Below are 19,522 nucleotides of genomic sequence, written 5' to 3'. Positions count from 1 at the left end.
TTCATATGTAGTCCGCATTGGAATCTCCAAAAAGACTTATATTTAGGAGTAGAGGGAGTAGATGCTATCCAGAGATCTGTCCAGGGTAATGGAATCGTTTCGATTCATTCAAACAATAAACGACAGATGAAAGGTCAGTATCACAATGGATGGAAACCGGAGGGCCCTATGATGTATGAATAATTAGGAGGAACGTTCGTTTTTTTTCACTTTTACGAGTGGCGAGGTGGGTAATTTACTTCAACTTTAAGGGCAGTTTTGATGATAGATGAAAATTTTAGAGAAACAATTAACGAATAGTTTTCTTCACTTACAGATGGCGGGTGGGTAATTTACTTCAGCTTTAGGGGCAGTTTCGATGACCAACGAAAAGAAATCAGACAAACAATTAACGAAGAGTTTTTTTCACTTACTTGTGACATGATGGATAATTTATTTCAACTTTATGGGCAATTTAGGGTAGGTGGATGGACCCAAAAAAATCGCAGAAACGCACTGTTCTTTAATATTATTATAGCAAAAGGGCCCGTGCATTGCAACGAGAAAAAAATATCATAATATCCAATGGTCATGACCACATTTTGCTGCATCACCGAGATACATTATCACTCTCAATTTCGTGAAATCATGAACAATTTTTAAAATCATTAAATTTTCTTAAACTCGTGAACATTTTTCAAACTCATGTACACTTTTACAAATGTTTTGAACATTTTCTAAGATTAATAATATTTTCTAAATTCATGAACATTTTATACTATTTGCAAACATTTTTTTAATAAAAATGCGAAAATATTTCTTGAATTGGCAAACATTGTAGAATCGATGAATATTTTTCTGGAAATTGGTGGAACAATTTTTAAAAATCACGAAAAAATGATTTAAGGAACATTTTATCAAATGCATCAACATTTCCTGAACATGTTTTTCCAAAATTTTGAATACTGTTTGAGTCAGCAAACATTTGTCTACAAAATCTTGCATATTTTTTGAATCCAAAAAATTAAGATTTATTAGAAAAATATTTTAAAATACTCTTTTTAAAAAATTTGGACGTTTTTGAAGTCCCAAATTATTTAAAGTCGAAAAAACAAAAATATAAAAGAAAAAAGGAAATATAAAATTTAAAAAACAGGCCGCCCAAACGAGCATGCTTCATCTTCTTCCAGCATGCAGAGTGCAGCATAGGAGAGGTCCCTAGTGCATGGGCCGGCCTAGGCAGGGGATACCCCTGTGTAAAACATTTTTTTTATCAATTATAGGTGGCATTGATGGGTAATATTTTGCAACTTCGGAAGGAATTTCCGTTACGTACTGCCAGGAACAATAGCCCCTTTATTATTAAGTATAGAATTTATTTATTGAACATTTACTCGAGCAGCTTCATGAATGCCCGAGTTGCTCCCTCCCTTGCTCCTAGTCATGTAGCTCGGCCACCGCTCGGTGCCGACGACAGTTGCTCCGGCAGACATCCACATGATACACTCTCATTATCATGGCTCTATTTTCACAAATGCATACTCATCCACCACTCATAAATTGGAGAAAACGCCGTAGTTTTCTTGGGAGAAAAAGGTTGAAAAACAGAAAATAGTGAAAAAAAACTCGAAAAAAATGAGAAAACAAAATAATTTATCACATCTTTGTACGAATCCATATCAGAGGTGGTGAATCCACCGGAGCCAAATTTTTTTTTGAAAAATACAACTGCACATTGGTACCCATTTTTAATGACATGATTACAATGTTTCTAACTTTATATTAAACTTTTATATCTTTTATACCTTTATTTTGTTTTGTCAATTCATAGTAACAACAAATATGTTGTGTTAAGTCTATACCATATTTTAAAATAAAAGGTATAGTACTTTTTTTTGTCTGAACACATTTCGTGTTCAAAAGTTAAACTAGAATCCTCTAAAATGTGAGAAAACAAGAAAAGAAAAAAAGAGGCACATCTCTCATTAATTTGTGCCACTTGTATGGATATAGTGTATATGCCTATTTGTATCCATAATTATTTTTAATGATAACTATAATGTGTAGAGTATAAGAATATCTCGATAGAGGTTTCTAGTTTACGATTATACATAAACAAATAGGAATATCTAAAGTACATACGGTGTTCAGGATCTTGTGACCAAATCGCTAGTACATTTATTTATCATTTTTTGTCAAATGCGACTTACATATAATAGTGGGTTCGCTAATCTGTTGATGATTCGTTTCTAACCCATCCATGGTACCGAAATAGGACCCCTACAGCTAAGATGACATTTAGTAGAACATATAGGCCATTCACTAAAGAGAGAATGGTAGATTTACGAAAGTAGTTAAGATATTTCTCTTTTGTTAGAATCCTTCATTATGAGCAGAGAAGAAAAGCAATGGTTGATTTGACAGTTGACGACCTTTCATGTTCAATGTTGTTACTAAGAATATGAAAGATCTCACTATCTGGTACTTATGACAAACTTCACCGGATTGTAGTGACCATCTGAAAGAACATGTGGTGCCCTCATGTTTGGTTTGATAATTGATGACAATCTCTATGGACTAATGGTTGCCTTGAGTTGTCTTTGAAGGATTTGCACATAGGCATTTCTTGAAGTCCATGTGTTGGTTTCAAGGAGTTTATGAGATGATCAAGGTGCTATTCAAGGAATTATCCAATGATGGTCATGTAGAAGACATGATACAAGTTGATCAAGACTAAGTACAAAGAGTGATTCAAGTTGATCAACATACAAAGCGTAGAAGATGTACCAAGCGGGATCAAGTGATCTCATGGTATGGTAAGCATTGTCCATTACGCTTTGTGTACTAACCTGTGGTCTATGTGAGAGTTGTTTGTGGGGTTAGGTATGTTTCCATGGTCATGCATCAAAAGGAAGATATCATACTACCCATGGAGGATGACATCAAGTGTTGATCGTTATCAAGATTGCGGTGTGCAAGTTCAAGTGGAGCATCACGAAGAGATCATCCTTGAAGCTTGTCGTTCATTGTGGTGTCAATGGACTTTTGAAGAGGTGCCGAAGAGTGGCTCACCCATAGTGAAGTATAGTGGAGCAATCAACTAGTCTTCATCGAGCCAACACAATCAAGAAAGGTGGTCCAACTTGAGGAAGTCAAGATCGTCATAATCTAGCTCAAGTGGACTACGTGCAAGGCAAAGCTTTGCCCTTAATAGGTTTTCTATTTTACTGGCCTCATGCCGGTAGTTGGGAGACCGGGTTATAGGATCGTTTGTCATACTATCAAGAGGGGCTCTCAAGTTAGTAGCTTGATACATATTGTTTGTAGAGAGCTCAAACCATTTCCTCCTTAAATCATCTTTCTTGGTTCTTGTTTGGTTCTTCTCCTTGTGAGATTTGGAGCTTATGGTCATCTTCATGACAAGCTCGAGTTCATCGAAAACGGAGTTCACATACATCTTCTATGATGTTTTCGATGTTGGGGTTTTTGTAGGTTCTTCATTCATAGAGGTCTCACATCTCTATATCATTGGCATTTTTCTACTGCCTCTTCTTACTATAACCAGTCGTTGTTTGGAGAGTGCTTGTCATCATCTATCACAAGCTTGTGCTTGCTCAATTCAGAGCTCATATGCAGAAGTTATGGAGTTCTGGTTTTCCTGCTTCCATCTGTTTGCTTGGGCTATTTTGAAGCTCACTAGCGGCAGTAGCGCCCTGGGTAACGGTAGTACCGTTTGCGCGGTATTTCCATGATCCAGTGCCGCGGGCACTACCGCTTATATTCATGCTTCTAGACTTGTGTTCACTTCAACGACAGTAGGGAGGCAGTTGGGCACGGTAATACCGCACCTGCCCAGCGGTAGTACCACTCTCGCGGTACTTCCGTAACTGACTACCGTCACACTACCGCCTATCTCTTTGCTTCTGTAGTCCCTCGCTGTTTCCATGGTAGTAGAGTGTGGTAGTACCATTTTGTGCGGTACTTCCGTCCTACCCTCCCTCTACTACCGCTGGTTCTCTGTGTCCTGAGACACTAAGCGGTAGTACAGCTTGCGAGGACGTTAGTACCGCTCCGGCGGCACTACCGCGCCTGAACTTGCATTCTCTCAGTGCTACACCTAGAACTACCGCCCCAAGCAGTAGTACCACTCATCTGAGCGGTAGTACCGCTTATGTGCGTGCTGAAGGCATAACGATTGGATTTTTTTCCTTCCTATAAAAGGGGGTCTTCTTCCCAATGGTTCTAATTTTGCTTGAGCTCATGTTCTTCCCCCACCGTTGACCTTCTTCGAGCTTGCTATCTCTCAATCTCTTCAATGATTCTTGCTAGTTATTGAGGGAAAAAGATAGGAGATCTAGATCCACATTACCACCAATCACTTTCTCCTCTATGTGAGGGGAACCCCTTGGATCTATATCTTAGAGTTCTTGGTGTTCTCCTTCTTGTTCTTCCTCTCATATTCCTCCATAGCTTTCGTTGCTTTGGTGGGATTTGGGAGTGAGGGACTTGGGCATTCCGTGTGCCCTTGCCATTGCATTAGTTGCATCGGTTTGAGTTCTTCACGGTGATACGTGGAAGTGAAAAGTTGAAAAGCTTATTACTCTTCGGTGCTTGGTACCCTTGAGCTTGTTCCTCTTGGGTGCTTGGGCGTCCTAGACGGTTGGTGGTGCTTCAAAGCTCAAGCATTTTGGTGTAAAGATCCAGGCTTGCGTCGGGGTTGATACGTCTCCAACGTATCTATAATTTTTTGATTGCTCCATGCTATATTATCTTCTGTTTTGGACATTATTGGGCTTTATTATTCATTTTTATATTATTTTTGGGACTAACTATTAACCCGAGGCCCAGCCCAGAATTGTTGTTTTTTGCCTATTTCAGAGTTTCGCAGAAAAAGAATATCAAACGGAGTTCAAACGGAATGAAACCTTCGAGAACGTGATTTTTGGAACGAACATGATCCAGGAGACTTTGACCCTACGTCAAGCAACCAATAGGGAAGCCACGAGGTAGGGGGCGCCTACCCCCCCAGGCGCGCCCTCCACCCTCGTGGGCCCCCTGTTGCTCCACCGACGTACTCCTTCCTCCTATATATACCTACGTACCCCCAAACGATCAGAAATGGAGCCAAAACCCTAATTCCACGCCGTAACTTTCTTTATCCACGAGATCCCATCTTCGGGCCTGTTTCGGAGCTCCGCCGGAGGGGGCATCGATCACGGAGGGCTTCTACATCAACACCATAGCCTCTCCGATGATGTGTGAGTAGTTTAGCTCAGATCTTTGGGTCCATAGTTATTAGCTAGATGGCTTCTTCTCTCTTTTTGGATCTCAATACAATGTTCTCCCCCTCTCTCGTGGAGATCTATTCGATGTAATCTTCTTTTGCGGTGTGTTTGTTGAGACCGATGAATTGTGGGTTTATGATCAAGTTTATCTATGAACAATATTTGAATCTTCTCTGAATTCTTTTATGTATGATTGGTTATCTTTGCAAGTCTCTTCGAACTATCAGTTTGGTTTGGCCTACTAGATTGATCTTTCTTGCAATGGGAGAAGTGCTTAGTTTTGGGTTCAATCTTGCGGTGTCCTTTCCCAGTGACAGTAGGGGCAGCAAGACACGTATTGTATTGTTGCCATCAAGGATAACAAGATGGGGTTTTATCATATTGCATGAATTTATCCCTCTACATCATGTCATCTTGCTTAAAGCGTTACTCTGTTCTTATATGAACTTAATACTCTAGATGCATGCTGGATAGCGGTCGATGTGTGGAGTAATAGTAGTAGATGCAGGTAGGAGTCGGTCTACTTGTCTCGGACGTGATGCCTATATACATGATCATACCTAGATATTCTCATAATTATGCTCAATTCTGTCAATTGCTCAACAGTAATTTGTTCACCCACCGTAAAATACTTATACTCTTGAGAGAAGCCACTAGTGAAACCTATGGCCCCTGGTCTATCTTCTATCATATTAATCTTCCAACACTTAGTTATTTTCATTGCCTTTTATTTTACTTTGCATCTTTATCATAAAAATACAAAAAAAATGATCTTATCATATCTATCAGATCTCACTCTCGTAAGTGACCGTGTAGGGATTGCCAACCCCTTATCGCGTTGGTTGCGAGGATTTATTTGTTTTGTGTAGGTGCGAGGGACTCGCGCGTAGCCTCCTACTGGATTGATACCTTGGTTCTCAAAAACTGAGGGAAATACGTACGCTACTTTGCTACATCACCCTTTCCTCTTCAAGGGAAAACCAACGCTGTGCTCAAGAGGTAGCAGGGGTCTCCAATTAAGTTCTGGAGATTGCCTCTAGCGATTTGTACGGGTTCTGGGACCGCCCCCAAGGATGGCCAAAGTGTACGGGTTCGGTGACCGCCCCCAAGGGTTGTCATTTGTACAGATTCGGTGACCGCCCTCAAGGGTCCCTTAGTGGAATCACGGCATCTTGCACTGTGCGAGGGGTGAGGAGGTTACGGTGGCCCTAGTGGCTTCTTGGGGAGCACCGTGCCTCCACATCGCTCTAAACGGAGATTAGCGTCCGCAAGGGTGTGAACTTCGGGATTCATCGTCGTCTCCACGTGCCTCGGTTATCTCTTACCCGAGCTCCTTACTTATTGTAAGTGTATCTAGTCCCACCCTTAGTTGGTTTTGGAGTATTGATGAAACTTGATTGAGGGACTAATGTGTTTGTGAGAATTGCAGGATAACACAGATAGTAGTCCCTTATTGATTCGGTTTACCTACCAGAGATGACCCCTAAAATTGTGTGAAGACATTGAAGACAATGGTGGTCTGTCAAGATATTCACAGTGAAGACTATGACATGTGAAGACATTCACTTGAAGACTATAGAGTGCGAAGACATAGTTGTTTCGTAGTTTTCTTTTCTTCTTTATTGAGTCATAGGAACCACCATATTGTTAAATGGGTTCCAAGTGAACAAAGTCAGAGTGACTGATGTGATGCTCAACCAAATCCTACGTCTTCGAGCAAAGACAATGAGAGCAAATCTTATCTAAAGCTGGATGAGTCAGCTTTACTTGTAGCCCAAGTCAAGTCGCCGTATGTCTTCGAAATCTGACCGTTGAACATGTGTCAGTTTCTTAGTGACCCAGGGTCATTTCAGACAAATCAGGTCGGGTTAAAGCAATTAATGAGAATGCAGACTAAACCAATTAATGAGAAAAATTAAACACAAAAAAGATAAACAGTCTTTAATATCCTTTTTTGATATACAATGAACATTATTGTTATATATATTGAACAATTGTACGGTGAGATTTTCAAATATCCAGCTCCAAAAAAATGCAGCCTTTTTTGTGCTTAAAAACCGACAAAAATCTGAAGAAGAAAATATAAAAAGCAGCTCGAAGGGAAAAGTGCGCCGGCCAACTTGGAGTTGACGCACACCGGCATGAACGGGGAGTTGATATGTCTCACATAAAGCGAGACGATGGTTCGTCTCACTTATCGCAGAGCGGGCCGGCCAGTTAGGTTCTTCCTTGTGACCAACTTTTTTCATTTTTTTACGCTTCATTTCATTTTTTATCAGTTTTTAACTTCCATTTATGATTTCCAACATTATAAATAAATATATTATAACATACTTTACGTAAAACATTATATAAAATAGTATCCAAGCATTTCAAAAATGTTAAATGTCTCATGTACATGGAAAATATTTTTTTTTAAGTTAGTTGAAGCATTTGAAGAAAAAATATATTAGACAAGTATTTAAAAAATGTTAAACGTGTATAGAAAAAATACTGACATTGTATTATCAAAATATTAATATGTTAAACAAGTACTTCAAATATGTTAGTCAAGCATTTGAAAAATGTTAAATGTGCATAGAAAAAATATTGACCGTGTATTATAAAAATTAATATGTTACACAAGAATTTCAAAAATGTTAATCAAGTATTTGAAAAAATGTTAACTGTGTATATAAATAATGTTGACCTTGTATTAAAAATATGATGAAAATTTTGATCATGTATTTAAAAAACGTTACTCAAGAATTTATAAAAATGTTGAATAAGTATTTGAAAATGTTAATCAAGCATTTCAAAAATGTTAAACGTGTATAGAAAAAAATATTGACATTGTTTAAAAATGTTAATCTGGTCATTGAAAATTTGTTAATCAAGCATTTGCAAAATGCTAAATGTGTATAAAAGCTCTTGTCAATTTATTAAAAAATGTTAATCTTATATTTGAAAAATGTAAATGACGCATTTGAAATGTGTATAAAAATATGTTGACCACATATTAAAAAATGTTACTCTTGTATTGAAAAAAATGTTAATCAAGCATCTGAAAAATGTTTAAAATATGTATAAAAATGTTGACCGTGTACTAAAAGAGATTTAAACTTGTATTTGAAATTTTTTAATCAAGTAATTGAAAAATGTTAAAATGTGTATAGAAAAAAAATTAACCTTGTACTTGAAAAATGTTGATTAAACATTTGAAAAATGTTAAAAATATGTATAGAAAAAATACTGACGATGTACTAAAAAATGTTAAACTTGTATTTAATAATTTTAAACATGTATTAGAAAAATTTTCTTACTGATACAAAAATGTAGAATGAAAAGTAAAAGGAACAAAGAGAAATGAAAGAACCAATGAAAGCTGAAAAAACGAAGGAAACGAAAGAAAATAGAAAAAAAACATAGAAAAAGTGCAAATAAAAGAAAATAGAAAACAGGTAAACAAAACAATGAAAATAAAAAAATGAAGAGACATAATAAATAAATTATAAAATAACCAAGGAAACCAATAAATAATGGAAACAGTGAAAATTAACAAAGAAAAACTGATGAAAAATGAAAAAGTGACAAACAAAACCAAAGAAAACTAAGAAAAATCAATGAAAATAGAGAAAAAAATAAAAATTGTGAAAACCAAGAAGAAAATAAGAAAAATGTTTAAAAACAAATAAAAAAATAAAACCGAATAAACTAGCGAGAAAACAAAGAAAACACATAAAAGAAAACAAAAAGGAAAAAAAAGAAACATGTGAACAAGCGAACGAAGTGCAACAAGGAAACTCAATCACAACACCTAGTGTGAAAAAAAAGCAAATGATAAGTGCCACATGTCAGGTGTGTGGCAATTCGGACCTAACTTTTTTTGATGGCAATTCCAGTCACGCATGGATGGCAAATCCAACACACGACAAGTTTCTTTTGAAAATAAAGTGAAGCAGGAAAGTTGCCATCCTTGCGTGACTAAACTTGCGTCGAAAACGTTTGGAATTGCCATGTGCTCGTACCTGATGTGTGACATTTATCAGGGTCCAGAAAAACATAAATGGGTGGTCCAAAAGCTACGTCGCAAGGAAAAACTGTTCAGCGAGACAGAAGAAACTCCTGCATAATGCGATATATAGTTGTTGCGGGCGTTAACTAGGAGCTCTCCTAAAACTCTTGAGGCTCCCTCTGGCGCAAAAGAACTCATGCGTCGCTCGCATGGGCCGGCCCTGTAATTTCGCCCGACTACTTGCTCGTCCCTACTCGCCTACTTAATCGGCTGGCGGGCTGGTTTTTTATATTTAATTTGAAAGATTCTGTAATAAATGTTCACGAATTTTAAATAATATTTTTGAGCTTCAAAAAGTTGTAAATTAGAAAAATGATCACAAACCCAATAAGATGTTCAAAAAAAGTACAAAAACAATTACGGACTAAAACACATTGCAACTTGGAGTAATGAGCTTAACCTCTATCTTATTTTCTATTTTTATATTCAATATACTAAAACCAAAAAATTTGCAAATTTAAAAATTGTTCATGAATTTTTTAAAAAGCTCATGCCGTTTTTAAAAGGGTTGAAGAGCTTAAAAAATCATGAATTTATAAATGTACATGAATTTTAAAAAGATAATTATTGTTGAAAAAAATTAAAAAGTGAAAACAAAAAAATCTGAATAGAAAAAACAGCGATAAAACAAAGAAGCCTCACCCGTAAAACTGACGAGAACCTTCCCAAAAACAGCAAGGTCAGTTCTATGTGGACTGGCCCACTTAGAATGATTACTTAAGATCATTTTCTTTTGCCTTTATTCCTTTTTCCATCACATGTTTTCTTCCATCAGGCCTTCTTGACTTGGCAACCGTGTCAGGAGTGGGGCTCCTTTTTCTTTCCTCACCACTTGATGCATCATCATCAACAACAACAACAATAGTAACATTTCCAATGAGCTCTTCCTCTTATTAAGAATTTCAAATAACTCCTGGTTCTTCCACTTCTCCTCATTTTCAAGCTCCTTCTAGCAATAATACAACATGCATGCTTTTCCTTTCTTCTTATTGTCCCCATTCCTCCCTTTTCATTGGATTAAACCTTGAGCAATCATGGGCAACATACGATAATTGAGAAAATAAGTTAGGCACATATACAAACGAAACGAGGAAGCATGATCTACATACTACAATTGACACGCCAATTGATGAATTTAGCAAACAATCACCTTATCATCATTGTTGCAACCACTTGGGTCCATGGGATTGACATTTGACAAGCAAGCCGGGCACTTTTGACATTATGTGGATATTGTGGACCATCAGTGGTGGAGAGAAGAGGTCAATCGACCATAGCCCCTACTGTTGTGTGCATAAAAGGACTATTTGATCCGCATCCAATATGAGCTCATTGGTTGATCCCTTTCAACGGCCGCATCAATAGAAAATCTTCTTCCAAGCCACACATAATAGCACGTCTTCATCGTTTTAGTAGTGTGCCACTCTTCCCCTAGGAGTTACATAAAGAAAACCATCCTCCATGTCAAGAAGCTCGTCATCATATAGTGTCTCATACTCTTGAGAGACAAAAACTTCATTTCCAACATTTGTATATTGCAAAAAAGTGTAATCGGCAACACTACATGCACGCAAAAATGAATATAGGCACACTTCATGGTCGAACATGTTGTGGATGACCGTGGTGGTTGTGACGAGTGATGTTGGCTCCTCCTCCACGAGCTGCGATGGGACGAAAGGGAGGAGGAGGAGGAGGATGCACCACCACTGCAGCGGCAACAACAGGCGACGTGGACATTGTCTTCGTCGACCATGAAGCAGCCGAGGCGGGGTCACGCGACGGCCTCTTTGTTGGGGAACGTTGTAGAAAACAAAAAAAATTCTCTACGTTTCACTAAGATCTATCTATGGAGTCATCTAGCAACGAGAGGGAGTGCATCTACATACCCATGTAGATCGCGCGCGGAAGCGTTCAAGAGAACGGGGATGAGGGAGTCGTACTCGACGTGATCCAAATCACCGGAGATCCTAGCGCCGAACGGACGGCACCTCCGCGTTCAACACACGTACCATCAGCGTGATGTCTCCTCCTTCTTGATCCAGCAAGGGGGAAGGAGAGGTTGATGAAGATCCAGCAGCACGACGGCGTGGTGGTGGATGCAGCAGTCACCGCAGCAGGGCTTCGCCTTTCTTCTGCGAGAGGGAGAGGTGTAGCAGGGGAGAGGGAGGCGCCAAGACTTCAGGTGCGGCTGCCCTCCCTCCCCCCTTTATATAGGCCCCCTAGGGGGTGCGCCGGCCCTAGGAGATGGGATCTCCTAGGGGGGCGGCGGCCAAGGGGGTGGAGTAGCCCCCAAGGCAAGTGGAGGCGCCCCCTCCCCTAGGGTTCCCAAACCTAGGTGCATGGGGGGCCCAAGGGGGGGTGCACCAGCCCACTATGGGCTGGTTCCCCTCCCCACTTCAGCCCATGGGGCCCTCCGGGATGGGTGGCCCCACCCGGTGGACCCCCGGGACCCATCCGGTGGTCCCGGTACAATACCGGTGACCCCGAAACTTTCCCGATGGCCGAAACTACACTTCCTATATATAATTCTTCACCTCCGGACAATTCCGGAACTCCTCGTGACGTCCAGGATCTCATCCGGGACTCCGAACAACTTTCGGATTACTGCATACTCATATCCATACAACCCTAGCGTCACCGAACCTTAAGTGTGTAGACCCTACGGGTTCGGGAGACATGTAGACATGACCGAGACGACTCTCCGGTCAATAACCAACAGCGGGATCTGGATACCCATGTTGGCTCCCACATGCTCCTCGATGATCTCATCAGATGAACCACGACGTCGAGGATTCAAGCAATCCCGTATTCAATTCCCTTTGTCAATCGGTACGTTACTTGCCCGAGATTCGATCGTCGGTATCCCAATACCTCGTTCAATCTCGTTACCGGCAAGTCACTTTACTCGTACCGTAATGCATGATCCCGTGACCAGACACTTGGTCACTTTGAGCTCATTATGATGATGCATTACCGAGTGGGCCCAGAGATACCTCTCCGTCATATGGAGTGACAAATCCCAGTCTTGATCCATGTCAACCCAAAAAATACTTTTGGAGATACCCGTAGTATACCTTTATAGTCACCCAGTTACGTTGTGACGTTTGGTACACCCAAAGCACTCCTACGGTATCCGGGAGTTACACGATCTCATAGTCTAAGGAAAAGATACTTGACATTGGAAAAACTCTAGCAAACGAACTATACGATCTTGTGCTATATTTAGGATTGGGTCTTGTCCATCACATCATTCTCCTAATGATGTGATCTCGTTATCAATGACATCCAATGTCCATAGTCAGGAAACAACGACTATCTGTTGATCAACGAGCTACTCAACTAGAGGCTTACTAGGGACATGTTGGTGTCTATGTATTCACACATGTATTACGATTTCCGGATAACACAATTATAGCATGAATAAAAGACAATTATCATGAACAAGGAAATATAATAATAATCCTTTTATTATTGCCTCTAGGGCATATTTCCAACAGTCTCCCACTTGCACTAGAGTCAATAATCTAGTTACATTGTGATGAATCGAACACCCATAGAGTTCTGGTGTTGATCATGTTTTGCCCTAGGGAGAGGTTTAGTCAACGGATCTGCGACATTCAGATCCGTATGTACTTTACAAATATCTATGTCTCCATCTTGAACATTTTCACAAATGGAGTTGAAGCGACGCTTGATGTGCCTGGTCTTCTTGTGAAACCTGGGCTCCTTAGCAAGTGCAATAGCTCCAGTGTTGTCACAAAAGAGTTTGATCGGCCCCGACGCATTGGATATGACTCCTAGGTCGGTGATGAACTCCTTCACCCAAATTGCTTCATGCGCTGCCTCCGAGGCTGCCATGTACTCCGCTTCACATGTAGATCCCGCCACGACGCTCTGCTTGCAGCTGCACCAGCTTACTGCTCCACCATTCAACATATACACGTATCCGGTTTGTGACTTAGAGTCATCCAGATCTGTGTCGAAGCTAGCGTCGACGTAACCCTTTACGACGAGCTCTTCGTCACCTCCATAAACGAGAAACATGTCCTTAGTCCTTTTCAGGTACTTCAGGATATTCTTGACTGTTGTTCAGTGTTCCTTGCCGGGATTACTTTGGTACCTACCTACCAAACTTACGGCAAGGTTTACATCAGGTCTGGTACACAGCATGGCATACATAATAGACCCTATGGCAGAGGCATAGGGATGACACTCATCTCTTCTATATCTTCTGCCGTGGTCGGACATTGAGCTGAGCTCAATTTCACACCTTGCAACACAGGCAAGAACCCCTTCTTAGACTGATCCATATTGAACTTCTTCAATATCTTATCAAGGTATGTGCTTTGTGAAAGACCTATGAGGCGTCTTGATATATCTCTATAGATCTTAATGCCTAATATATAAGCAGCTTCTCCAAGGTCCTTCATTGAAAAACTCTTATTCAAGTAGGCCTTAATGTTGTCCAAAAGTTCTACATCATTTCCCATCAAAAGTATGCCATCTACATATAATATGAGAAATGCTATAGAGCTCCTACTCACTTTCTTGTAAACGCGGACTTCTCCATAAGTCTGCATAAACCCAAACGCTTTGATCATCTCATCAAAGCGAATGTTCCAACTCCGAGATTCTTGCACCAGCCCATAAATCGAGCGTTGGAACTTGCACACCTTGTCAGCATTCTTAAGATCGACAAAACCTTCCGGCTGCATCATATACAATTCTTCCTTAAGGAAACCATTAAGGAATGCCGTTTTGACGTCCATTTGCCATATCTCATAATCATAGAATGCGGCAATTGCTAACATGATTCGGACGGACTTCAGCTTCGCTACGGGTGAGAAAGTCTCATCGTAGTCAACCCCTTGAACTTGTCGATAACCCTTAGCGACAAGCCGAGCTTTATAGATGGTCACATTACCATCCGCGTCTGTCTTCTTCTTAAAGATCCATTTATTTTCTATGGCTCGCCGCTCAACGGGCAAGTCAGTCAAAGTCCATACTTCGTTTTCATACATGGATCCTATCTCGGATTTCATGGCTTCCAGCCATTTGTCGGAATCCGGCCCCACCATCGCTTCTTCATAGTTCGAAGGTTCACCGTTGTCTAACAACATGATTTCCAAGACAGGGTTGCCGTACCACTCAGGTGCGGAACGTGTCCTTGTGGACCTACGAAGTTCAGTAGCAACTTGATCTGAAGTTTCATGATCATCATCATTAACTTCCTCTCTAGTCGGTGCAGGCACCTCAGGAACATTTTCTTGAGTTGCGCCACTTTCCGGTTCAAGAGGTAATACTTCATCAAGTTCTACTTTCCTCCCACTTACTTTTTTCGAGAGAAACTCTTTCTCTAAAAAGGATCCATTCTTGGCAACAAAGATCTTGCCTTCGGATCTGAGGTAGAAGGTATACCCAATAGTTTCTTTAGGGTATCCTATGAAGACGCATTTTTCCGACTTGGGTTCGAGCTTTTCAGGTTGAAGTTTCTTGACATAAGCATTGCATCCCCAAACTTTTAGAAACGACAGCTTAGGTTTCTTCCCAAACCATAATTCATACGGTGTCGTCTCAACGGATTTCGACGGAGCCCTATTTAAAGTGAATGCGACAGTCTTTAAAGCATAGCCCCAAAATGATAGCGGTAAATCGGTAAGAGACATCATAGATCGCACCATATCTAATAGAGTGCGATTATGACGTTCGGACACACCATTACGCTGAGGTGTTCCAGGCGGCGTGAGTTGTGAAACTATTCCACATTTTCTTAAGTGTGTGCCAAATTCGTGACTCAAGTATTCTCCCCCACGATCTGATCGCAAGAACTTGATTTTCCTGTCACGTTGATTCTCAACCTCACTCTGAAATTCCTTGAACTTTTCAAAGGTCTCAGACTTGTGTTTCATTAAATAGACATACCCATATCTACTCAAGTCATCAGTGAGGGTGAGAACATAACGATAGCCACCGCGAGCCTCAACACTCATTGGACCGCACACATCAGTATGTATGATTTCCAATAAGTTGGTTGCTCGCTCCATTATTCCTGAGAACGGAGTCTTGGTCATTTTACCCATGAGGCATGGTTCGCACGTGTCAAATGATTCATAATCAAGAGACTCTAAAAGTCCATCTGCATGGAGCTTCTTCATGCGTTTGACACCTATGTGACCAAGGCGGCAGTGCCACAAGTATGTGGGACTATCATTATCAACCTTACATCTTTTGGTATTCACACTATGAATATGTGTAGCATTACGCTCGAGATTCATTAAGAATAAACCATTCACCATCGGAGTATGACCATAAAACATATCTCTCATATAAATAGAACAACCATTATTCTCGGATTTAAATGAGTAGCCATCTCGAATTAAACGAGATCCTGATATAATGTTCATGCTCAAAGCTAGCACTAAATAACAATTATTAAGATTTAAAACTAATCACGTAGGTAAATGTAGAGGTAGCGTGCCGACGGCGATCACATCGACCTTGGAATCATTCCCGACGCGCATCGTCACCTCGTCCTTCGTCAGTCTCCGCTTATTCCGCAGCTCCTGCTTTGAGTTACAAATGTGAGCAGCTGCACCGGTATCAAATACCCAGGAGCTACTACGAGTACTGGTAAGGTACACATCAATTACATGTATATCACATATACCTTTCGTGATGCCGGCCTTCTTGTCCGCTAAGTATTTGGGGCAGTTCCGCTTCCAGTGACCACTTCCCTTGCAATAAAAGCACTCAGTCTCGGGCTTGGGTCCATTCTTTGGCTTCTTCCCAGCAGCTTGCTTACCGGGCGCGGCAACTCCCTTGCCGTCCTTCTTGAAGTTCTTCTTACCCTTGCCTTTTCTTGAACTTAGTGGTTTTATTCACCATCAACACTTGATGTTCCTTTTTTACTTCTACCTCTGTTGATTTCAGCATTGCAAATACTTCAGGAATGGTCTTTTCCATCCCCTGCATATTGAAGTTCATCACAAAGCTCTTGTAGCTCGGTGGAAGCGACTGAAGGATTCTGTCAATGACCGCGTCATCCGGGAGATTAACTCCCAGCTGAGTCAAGCGGTTATGTAACCCAGACATAGTGAGTATGTGCTCACTGACAGAACTATTTTCCTCCATCTTACAGCTGAAGAATTTGTCGGAGACTTCATATCTCTCGACCCGGGCATGAGCTTAAAAAAACATTTTCAGCTCTTCGAACATCTCATATGCTCCGTGTCTCTCAAAACGCTTTTGGAGCCCCGGCTGTAAGCTGTAAAGCATGCCGCACTGAACGAGGGAGTAATCATCGGCACGTGTCTGCCAAGCGTTCATAACGTCTTGTTCTACAGGGAGAGCAGGTGCTTCACCTAGCGGTGCTTGTAGGACATAATCTTTCTTGGCAGCTATGAGGATGATCCTCAGGTTCCGGACCCAGTCCGTATAGTTGCTGCCATCGTCTTTCAGCTTGGTTTTCTCTAGGAACACGTTGAAGTTAAGGACAACGTTGGCCATTTGATCTACAATACATGTTGTAAAGATTTTAGACTAAGTTCATGATAATTAAGTTCATCTAATCAAATTATTCAATGAACTCCCACTCAGATAGACATCCCTCCAGTCATCTAAGTATAACATGATCCGAGTTAACTAGGCCGTGTCCGATCATCACGTGAGACGGACTGGTCAACATCGGTGAACATCTTCATGTTGATTGTATCTTCTATACGACTCATGCTCGACCTTTCGGTCTTCTGTGTTCCGAGGCCATGTCTGTACATGCTAGGCTCGTCAAGTCAACCTAAGTGTTTGCATGTGTAAATCTGTCTTACACCCGTTGTATGTGAACGTTGGAATCTATCACACCCGATCATCACATGGTGCTTTGAAACAACGAACTGTCGCAACGGTGCACAGTTAGGGGAAACACTTTCTTGAAATTATTATGAGGGGTCATCTTATTTACTACCGTCGTTCTAAGTAAACAAGATGCAAAACATGATAAACATCACATGCAATCAAATAATAGTGACATGATATGGCCAGTATCATATAGCTTCCTTTGATCTCCATCTTGAGGCTCCATGATCATCTTGTCACCGGCATGACACCATGATCTCCATCATCGTGTCTCCATGAAGTTGCTCGCCAACTATTACTTCTACTACTATGGCTAACACGTTTAGCAATAAAGTAAAGTAATTTACATGGCGTTTCTCAATGACACGCAGGTCATACAAAAAATAAAGACAACTCCTATGGCTCCTGCCGGTTGTCATACTCATTGACATGCAAGTCGTGATTCCTATTACAAGAACATGATCTCATACATCACATATATATCATTCATCACAACTTTGGCCATATCACATCACAAAACACTTGCTGCAAAAACAAGTTAGACGTCCTCTAATTGTTGTTGCAAGTTTTTTACGTGGCTGCAATAGGGTTCTAGCAAGAACGTTTTCTTACCTACGCCAAACCCACAACGTGAATTGCCAATTTCTATTTACCCTTCATAAGGACCCTGTTCATCGAACCTGATCCGACTAAAGTGGGAGAGATAGACACCCGCCAGCCACCTTATGCAACTAGTGCATGTCAGTCGGTGGAACCGGTCTCACGTAAGCATACGTGTAAGGTTGGTCCGGGCCGCTTCATCCCACGATGCCGCCGAATCAAGATAAGACTAGTAACGGCAAGCAAATTGGCAATATCGACGCCCACAACTACTTTGTGTTCTACTCGTGCATAGTAACTACGCATAGACCTAGCTCTGATACCACTGTTGGGGAACGTTGCAGAAAACAAAAAAAATTCTCTACGTTTCACCAAGATCTATCTATGGAGTCATCTAGCAACGAGAGGGAGTGCATCTACATACCCTTGTAGATCGCGCGCGGAAGCGTTCAAGAGAACGGGGATGAGGAAGTCGTACTCGACGTGATCCAATTCACCGGAGATCCTAGCGCCGAACGGACGGCACCTCCGCGTTCAACACACGTACGGTCAGCGTGACGTCTCCTCCTTCTTGATCCAGTAAGGGGAAAGGAGAGGTTGATGAAGATCCAGCAGCACGACGGCGTGGTGGTGGATGCAGCAGTCACCGCAGCAGGGCTTCGCCGTTCTTCTGCGAGAGAGAGAGGTGTAGCAGGGGAGAGGGAGGCGCCAAGACTTCAGGTGCGGCTGCCCTCCCTCCCCCCCTTTATATAGCCCCCCTAGGGGGTGCGCCGGCCCTAGGAGATGGGATCTCCTAGGGGGGGTGGCGGCCAAGGGGGTGGAGTAGCCCCCAAGGCAAGTGGAGGCGCCCCCTCCCCTAGGGTTCCCAACCCTAGGCGCATGGGGGGCCCAAGGGGGGGCGCACCAGCCCACTATGGGCTGGTTCCCCTCTCCACTTCAGCCTATGGGGCCCTCCGGGATGGGTGGCCCCACCCGGTGGACCCCCGGGACCCATCCAGTGGTCCCGGTACAATACCGGTGATCCCGAAACTTGCCCGATGGCCGAAACTACACTTCTTATATATAATTCTTCACCTCCGGACAATTTCGGAACTCCTCGTGACGTCCAGGATCTCATACGGGACTCCGAACAACTTTCGGATTACTGCATACTCATATCCATACAACCCTAGCGTCACCGAACCTTAAGTGTGTAGACCCTACGGGTTCGGGAGACATGTAGACATGACCGAGACGACTCTCCGGTCAATAACCAACAACGGGATCTGGATACCCATGTTGGCTCCCACATGCTCCTCGATGATCTCATCGGATGAACCACGACGTCGAGGATTCAAGCAATCCCGTATTCAATTCCCTTTGTCAATCGGTACGTTACTTGCCCGAGATTCGATCGTCGGTATCCCAATACCTCGTTCAATCTCGTTACCGGCAAGTCACTTTATTCGTACCGTAATGCATGATCCCGTGACCAGACACTTGGTCACTTTGAGCTCATTATGATGATGCATTACCGAGTGGGCCCAGAGATACCTCTCCGTCATATGGAGTGACAAATCCCAGTCTTGATCCGTGTCAACCCAACAGATACTTTCGGAGATACCCGTAGTATACCTTTATAGTCACCCAGTTACGTTGTGACGTTTGGTACACCCAAAGCACTCCTACGGTATCCGGGAGTTACACGATCTCATGGTCTAAGGAAAAGATACTTGACATTGGAAAAACTCTAGCAAACGAACTATACGATCTT

The sequence above is a fragment of the Triticum urartu genome, chromosome 2A (genome assembly GCF_056163025.1).
Source record: "Triticum urartu cultivar PI428250 chromosome 2A, HENAU_Tu73, whole genome shotgun sequence".
Taxonomy (NCBI): Eukaryota; Viridiplantae; Streptophyta; class Magnoliopsida; order Poales; family Poaceae; genus Triticum; species Triticum urartu.
The sequence above is the reverse complement of the archived record's forward strand: the minus strand, read 5'-3'. Positions refer to the sequence as shown.